The sequence below is a fragment of the Alexandromys fortis genome, unplaced genomic scaffold, assembly GCF_014885135.2.
Source record: "Alexandromys fortis isolate MF-2015 unplaced genomic scaffold, M_Fortis_MF-2015_v1.1 scaffold_166, whole genome shotgun sequence".
NCBI lineage: Eukaryota > Metazoa > Chordata > Mammalia > Rodentia > Cricetidae > Alexandromys > Alexandromys fortis.
This window is the reverse complement of record NW_026068102.1, coordinates 2,002,762-2,010,842: the sequence shown is the minus strand read 5'-3', so window position 1 is coordinate 2,010,842 and position 8,081 is coordinate 2,002,762.

Sequence of the window (8,081 nt, the reverse complement as noted above, 5' to 3'; positions counted from 1 at the left end):
ACCTGGACTGCTGATCAAGACAAAAATAAATTGGAGATCTCTAAGTAACATTATGATATTATATTATAATAATCTCTAAGTAACATTATAATACACAAATCACATCTGATTCACTGTATTCATTTTATGTTGCTGTGCAACAAACTTAGCAAATTAAACCAACTTATTGGTGCAGAAAAGATGATTCAGCCATTACATGCATTGTGTGCTTTTCTAGAGGAATCAGTTTTGATTCCTTGCACACACCTGGTAGTTTATGATCATCTGAAAATAGAGTTCCTAGGAATCTGATTTGCTCTTTTGTCCTCTGCAATCAGCAGGCACACATAGTCCACAGATCTATACACTAGCAAAGCATCCGTATACATTTAAGAAATAATTTGTTTCAGTTTTACAGCAAGACTTTGCTGAATCTCACAAAACTGAGACTAAGATTAGGCTGAGCTGTGGTTCTTAGATCTCACAGGGTCCTCTTCCAAGCTGATTGTTCGTGACAGGAACTGAGTTCTTGTAGTTATAGAATTGAAGTTATCACTTCCCTTCTACTGTCAACTAGAAATTACTCTTATCAACTTCACATTAAGTTCCATAATAGGAGGTCTCCACAGGAAGTTCATAAGTATGTTTACTTTCATCAAGGGTATCAAAGAACTTGCAGAACAGTGAATAACCCTTATCCTCCTAATTGATGACTCTATTGCCTCTAAAACACAAGCCAAGATTTAATAAGCTTCTATGATCGGTTCATTTGGGAAATCTTGGTTTTAAGTCAACTATCATATTCTTCAGTATGACTCCAAAAATCCCTTCCTTTTAGTACCTACTGTGGTATATGTTGGAATTAACTGTGAGACTGTGTGCTGTAGGAATAGAAAACTGTGGAGCCAATACAAATTTTGTCACAGAACTGACTAGTCATTATCAGTGATGCTGCTGCATTTTAACATCCGTCCCCTTGACTCTTACTCTACACTCTATAGTCATTACATCTGAATGAAGGATTGTTCAATAAGACTAAGAGACACGTCTTTTATTAGTGACATACTTAGAATAACTCAGAATTATGTGTAATGATGCTCTCACCTCTGACTCCGTGACCCAGTCACCTATAGAATCATTACACCAAGTCAATGATTTATCTGTCACAAAAAGCAGCTTTCAACTTGCATTTGCTTTCCATTCATTCCATCGATTTGAGAAGTAGTAACTTGATTAATGGAATAGAACCAACAGATCATTTGGAACCAAGCCTAGTTTGAGAGATATTTTGCAGAGAACCATCCTGAAAATACATTTAATTTAAAAGCAGCATATTTTATGTTGTCAAATCAACTGGAAGTCTTCCTGAGGCTCCTACTTCAGATACAAATGATCTTAAGAAAGCAAGTAATAAAAAGAAGGGAACAAAAGCTAAACACCAGGGGGGAAGTAAAAAAAGAAACTTGGTTGAGATGTTCAGCTTTCAGAGTTACCAGAAACAGTTTGCTTTACAAAGAGGCTCATCCAAGTGACCTGAGTGTGTTGCCATCAACATCAGTCTCCACAACAGTTTGAGAATAGAAATAAACTTCAAACTCAGCACCTCTACATTTCCAGGATTCTTGAGGGTCTGTTTCTATATTTGGTTCTTTAAACAAGATTGTATACATTGCTAGCTGATAACAGGATTCCAAACAACTTAACACCATATATAATAAGAACAAAGGATGATACTATCCCAACATGACAAAATTTATACCCATGATATAAAGGTTTCACTAACAGATGGCTTGGAAATTTATTTTTAAAAGAAATAACCTAGTAGTAGATCATGCCTTGGAAGCATTATGATCTGACTTTGAGCCTCAGAAAGCATGTTAAAAAAAAAGATAGAAAAGCAAATCCAGGGATGTTGGCTCAAGTTTGTAATCACAAGTACTTGGGAGGCAGAATAAGGTGGATGCCTAATGCTGTCTCTCCAGCCAATCTTGCCTACTTGCTAGTTCTAGGTCAGTGAGAGGCCTTTTGTTTTGTTTTGTTTTAAAGGGGGCAGGGATGGTATCCAAACAAGGTTGTTCTCTGGTCTCTAATTGCATGTATATGCACATGCACCTCTCCAGTCCTTCAAATATTCCGTGTTAACATGTTTGCATTTTGATTCCTAAGGTCCAGGGGGAAACATGGGTATTTCAGATTGCCGATTTTCTTTTTATTTATTCATTTCCCCTTATTAATGTAACTATGAGTTTTCCTACCCTTTCATTTCAATGTTAAAAGCTAATTCAAAAGGCCACCAATTATAATTATGTTGGAGTTCTTACACTACTAGGTAATGCTGGATTCATTATGAGCTTATCTCATAATGAGTTAGGGTTCATACTGCTATGAAGAGACACCATGACCATTGCAATTCTTACAAAGGAAAACATTTAAATTGGCTATCAGTTTCAGAAGCTTAGCCCATTATCACCATAGTGGAACATGATGGCATTCAGGCAAATATAGTGCTGGAGGACTTGAGAATTCTACATCATGATCCAAAGGCAACAGAAAGTGCACTGAGACACTGAGCATTGCTTGATCACATAAGAGACTTCAAAACCTACCTTCACAGAGACAACTTTCTTCAACAAAGTCATACCTACTCCAAAAAAAAAAAAAAAAGCCACATCTCCTAAGAGTGGCATGCCCTATGAGCTTATGGGGGCCAATTATATTCAAACTACCACCTTCTACTCCTTGCTCCCCATAAGCCTGTACCCAAATGCAAAATGCATTTAATGCAATTTCAGAAGACCACAGTCTCAATAAAATTGTAAAGTTCAAAGTTCAAAGTCTCTTCTGAGATTTATGCACTCTCTTATCTATAATCCCCTATAAAACAAAAATTAAAAAGGTCACATATTTCCAACATATAATGTCATAGGATATATATTCACATTCAAAGATGTAGGGAGCAGAGCACTCGGAGATCTGCTAGATTCTGCCTTCTGAATCTTAAGATTAAAGGTTTGAAACACCACACCAGGCTCTAAGATTTTCTTTAATTTCTTTTCTCAAATTGGAACCATAGCTGGGTGGGATCTTACTCTAACGTCACTACTCACTTTAGTCCATTTCGTAATCCATTTATCTCCTAGAACATAGGCCCCGGCTGTATTCCACTTCCTGGTGCTCCTTTTTTCCTCAAATTGTAGATTTTTTTTTTCTTGTTCAGGTTGCTCCTTTTCATTACAAATCTTCATTAAAGTTTACATGATGGAGTCAATTCTAGGCTGTTTTGAAATTTCCTCTGCCAATGGAATTAATCTAAATCTTTTTTACTTTAGCCTCAGGCAGATTCTTCAAATAAGGGCAAAAAGCAGCAACATTCTTCAAAAAAGTATCACAAGACTGGCCTTTGGCCACATACAAACATTCTTCTTCTCAGAACCCTCTTGAGACAGGTCCCAACATTTCATCAAATCACATTCAGCACCACTGTCTTCCATGCTCCTACTAGCATGGCCCATTAAGCAACCCTTACAGCATTCTACTGCTTTCCTAACCCAAACACCCAAAGTTCAAATTCCTACAAACAAAAGCATGGTCAGGCCTGTCACAGCTATATCACAGTCCCTGGTACCAACTTCTGTTTTAGTTAGAGTTTCTACTGCTATAAAGAGACACCATGACCACAGCAACTCTAATAAAGGAAAACATTTAATTGGGTGGCTTGCAGTTACATAAATTTATCTCATTATTATCATGGTGGGTTATTGTGGCACACAGACAGACATGGAACTTTACATCCTGCACCAAAGGCAACAGGAAGTACACTGAGACACTGGGTATGGCTTAAGCATCTATGAGATCTCAAAGCCCACTCCCACAGTGAAATACTTCCTCCAACAAGGCAACACCTTCTCCAAAAAAAAAAAAAAATCATAACTCCTAATAGTCCCACACCCCATGAGCTTATGGGGGTCAATTACATTCAAACCACCACAGATCCTGTTTTTATTATCTAGTATTACCCAAAGAGGTAGGGAGATAAACTTAAGTGAGGGAGAAATGGGGAGGAAGAACAGACAGAAAGAGTAATGATAGAGAGCAAGAGAGAGAGAAGGGGTTCTTTTCTCCTTGAAATGTTTCTGTAAAGATCACAGATTTATTCCCAAAACAAACTGAAATGACTGCTTGGTACTTCAAATTTTGAAGTATTCTTTTTTTAAAACCCAAAGGAACACTTAAAATAGAAATTCCAACAACTTTTTATTTTCAAGACAGGGTTTCTCTGTAGCTTCGGAGCTTGTCCTAGAACTACCTCTTGTAGACCAACAGACTGATCTCAAAAGTCAGAGTTCCACCTGCCTCTGCCTTCTGAGTGCTGGGATTAAAGGCATGCACCACCACTGCCCAGATCTACATATTTTCTTTTGCTTATTATGTGAGACTTGTAAGGACAATGCTTTCTTCATAGACATTTAAATTGCTCCAAGTGGGGAAGAAACAAATACATGTATTGATTAGGGGTGTTCACTGGGTAGAAGCTTATGTAAGGACACAAACTCAGTGACCTTAAAGTATCTAAATGGTACTATGACCCAGGGTATCTTTTTTTCTCTTCATTTTAATTTACAGACACTACACTTTTAAAGAATGTATGGCATATGGAGGCACACATTGAGCTCAGTAGCTTCAGATCGCTATGAGCTGGAATTTTAAGTTGGGACAACCTGATATTGGTGCCAAACCCAATCTCCAGTCCTCTGCAAGAGCAGCAGTACATGTTCTTAACAACTGAGCAATAGCTTTTGCCTTTACACTGATTGTACAAACTGAGTTTGTGGCAGCCCTGTTCTGAGTGGGTCTGTCATGCTATTGGAAACTAACTTAGTGTGTTTGTGCCACAACTGCTGATTCTCTTATCTCTACCCTATTTTTGAGACAGGGTCCTTGTTTACCAGACTGGGTACAAACTCTACATATCCAACAATAACTTTGAACCTTGCTTAGATTATAGTTGTATGATACTACACTCAGGTTATGAAGTGCCTAGTGACAGAACCCAACATTCCCTGCATGGTAGATAAGCACTCTATCAACCAGTTTCATCTCCATCCCTTTAAAGTTTACATTACATGTGTTATGATTTTTGATCTGAGTACTATGACAATTGTTTGAGGCACCTTAAATTTCACTGAAAGTTGTGCAGATTCTTCCATCAACAAGCCACTGCACATCTCTTTCCACCTTACCCCATTCCCCAGCCTGTTTATTCAGAAACACGATATTGAAATTGGTTTCACAACTCTCAGAATCTTTAATTGTCAAAGTGAAAGAGTCACATAACACCCACTTTAATTAAAAGCTAAAAATGACCAGTCTTTATGAGGAAAGCATATGGAAAGCCACAATAGGCAGAAAGTTCAATCAACACACAACAAATGTTAAGCCAAGCTGTGAATGCAAAGGTAAAGTTCAAATCTATGAATACCGATGGATGAGGAATCTTCAGCAGAAAAATTTAGTCAGGAGGACTCGGTTCATGACATTTAGTGAAAATCATATCCATGACATAAAAGTGCAAGGTGAAATATCAAGTGCTACTATCGAAACTAATGCAGGATCCTTAGATCTAGCTAGAATAATTGATGGTAGTGGTCACATTAAACAAGAAATTCATAATATACACTTATATTGAAAAATGATGCAATCCAGTATGTTCATAGCTGCAGAAAAAAAGTGCCATTCTTCAAAATGTGAGTTTCAAAGCATAGGCTGCAATTATGTTCTGTGCCTTTGAGACAAGCCACACCCACTCCCTTCCTATTTGCAGTCTCCCTCCCACCCCATCCCCTCCTCCCTCTCTTTCTCTCACTCTCTGAGAGGCAGGTTGTCTCTCCTCTCTCTCCCCCTTTCTGCCCTTTTCCCTTCCCTTCCATAACCACTAAATATCCAACCTCACTCTCCATGTCGTGCCTCTCCATGTCTCTGTCTCTTGCTGACCACATCTCCCTGCCCAGGGACCAGCCACTGCGCTGGGACTGAGAGACATTTAAACATCAATAAATGATTGAGACTCTCTTACAAACTTAAGGTGATGAAACAGCTGCAGGGTTTGTGAGATTAATTCCCAGTCTTCTAGTTCTCCTTTTAGTAAGATGTTATCAAACAGCATTGCAGCAGCAAATTATCTGATGTAAAGAGCCATCTATATGGTAAACTTCCATTCTGAAAAACTATAATCACCCAACTTTCAGTACTCACCACCCTGGGCAATTAGCGGCCATAAATACTAAGGCATGGTCATCCCCAGGAAAACCAACTGAAAACAAAACCCCCAAACATATGCCCTAAAGGTTAAGATGAACAAAAACATTTTTATCAATAGCATTTTAAAATAAAGTATATATACAGTATTTTCAAATATACTATTCATCTTATGGTTTTTATTACTATGATAAAACATCACAAACAAAAGCTTTAGGGAGGAATGGGTTTATTAGGCTTACAGGTTATAGTCCATTATTAGGGAATCCAAGGTAGGAACTCAGAGGAGGATCCTGGAGGCAGGAACTGAAGCAGAGTGCTGCTTACTGGTTGTTCCCCCTAGCTTGCTCATCATGCTGTCTTATGTGCAGGAGCGGAAATACCCACAGTGGGCTGGGCCCTCCCACATAATCACTAGTCAAGAAAATGGCCCACAAATTTGCCCATAGGCAATACGATAAGGGTATTTTTTTTTAAACTGATGTTGCTCTTCCTATATATGCATAGCTTGTTTCAGGTCGAGAAAAACAAGCAAAAAGCTCCACTAAAAGTAAGAAATAAATAAATCAGGATACTGTTACAGTAACTATAGAGTAAACATAATTTTTGGATGTACCCAAAAAAACAAAAATTAAAATAAATCATTCACTTCATTATTCTAGTCCAGATTCCTACTTATTCTTATACAAGCAATCCTAATAAAACTTAGTGGTCAAAAAAAAAAAAAAAAAAAACAACCTTAGTGATCATCCTTTAAAAAAAAAAAAAGGCAAGTGAGGTAAGACCAAAATATTTTAAATACATGTATAAAACTGTCAAAAATAAAGTAAAATACTTGTTCAACATAGTATTCAAAACTTACTACTTGGTGCAGAATTTAATAGTATCTACTATGAAGAACCACCTAAACATACCTTTGCACAGACACCTCAATATTTCAAAGAAAACACCCCAAACCAAACCCTGACAGCAGGCAGATATTTCTCTTATGTCTTTATCTCAAAATCATCCCAATTCCAATCTAAAATACTTATAATATCAGTGGGAAAAACTGTCAACAGATTTTCTTTTTGAACTTTTCTCAAATACTTTGTTATTTACATCTTTTATTGTGCAGTGACATTTGGTGGGGAAAGGTAACTCTTGCCTCTTTGGTACTACCCCAGTTGTGAAAGACACAACCAGGAAGACAATCTTTTTGCTCCATCACTGCGCTGATGAACCATAAAAGCAAACCCACAGGGTTGGTCTCAAGGCTTACCAACAAAATAAATTAGCACTATCACTCAGTGAAGGATTTACAGACACTGTGGAGAGCACAAAAAAATTTCAAATCTAGTTTCATGTACCTATCCAGGGTTAGGTTGGGAATAGCTATTGATACAATTACAAAAGTAAGAAGAACTATTTGCTATAATAATAAAATAGCTTACTTTACGATTAGACTATCATTTACTCCATTTTAATATCTCTTAAAACTGTTATCTTTCAGTATAATTTGAACTACACACAACCTCCCCGGACAAGACATTGAACCATTTTTGTTTCCAAGGGATTTATTTGTCCCTTGATAACCTGAGGGGAGAAAGTTGTAAACATCCATTGTTATTCTTAAAAAAAAAAAAAAATCCCAGGGCGGGCTGGTGGAGCCCTCCATGAAAAAAGCAGTTACAGCTTCCCACCAGGGGGAGGGCACGCGCTTTGCAGGCGGTAGCTGCAGGTAACAGACACATAAACACAGGAAATAGCCATAAGTATTTATTAAGGAAGAGGGAGGGAGGGAGGGAGGGAGGGAGGGAGGAAGGAAGGAAGGAAGGAAGGAAGGAAGGAAGGAGGGAGAGAAGGAG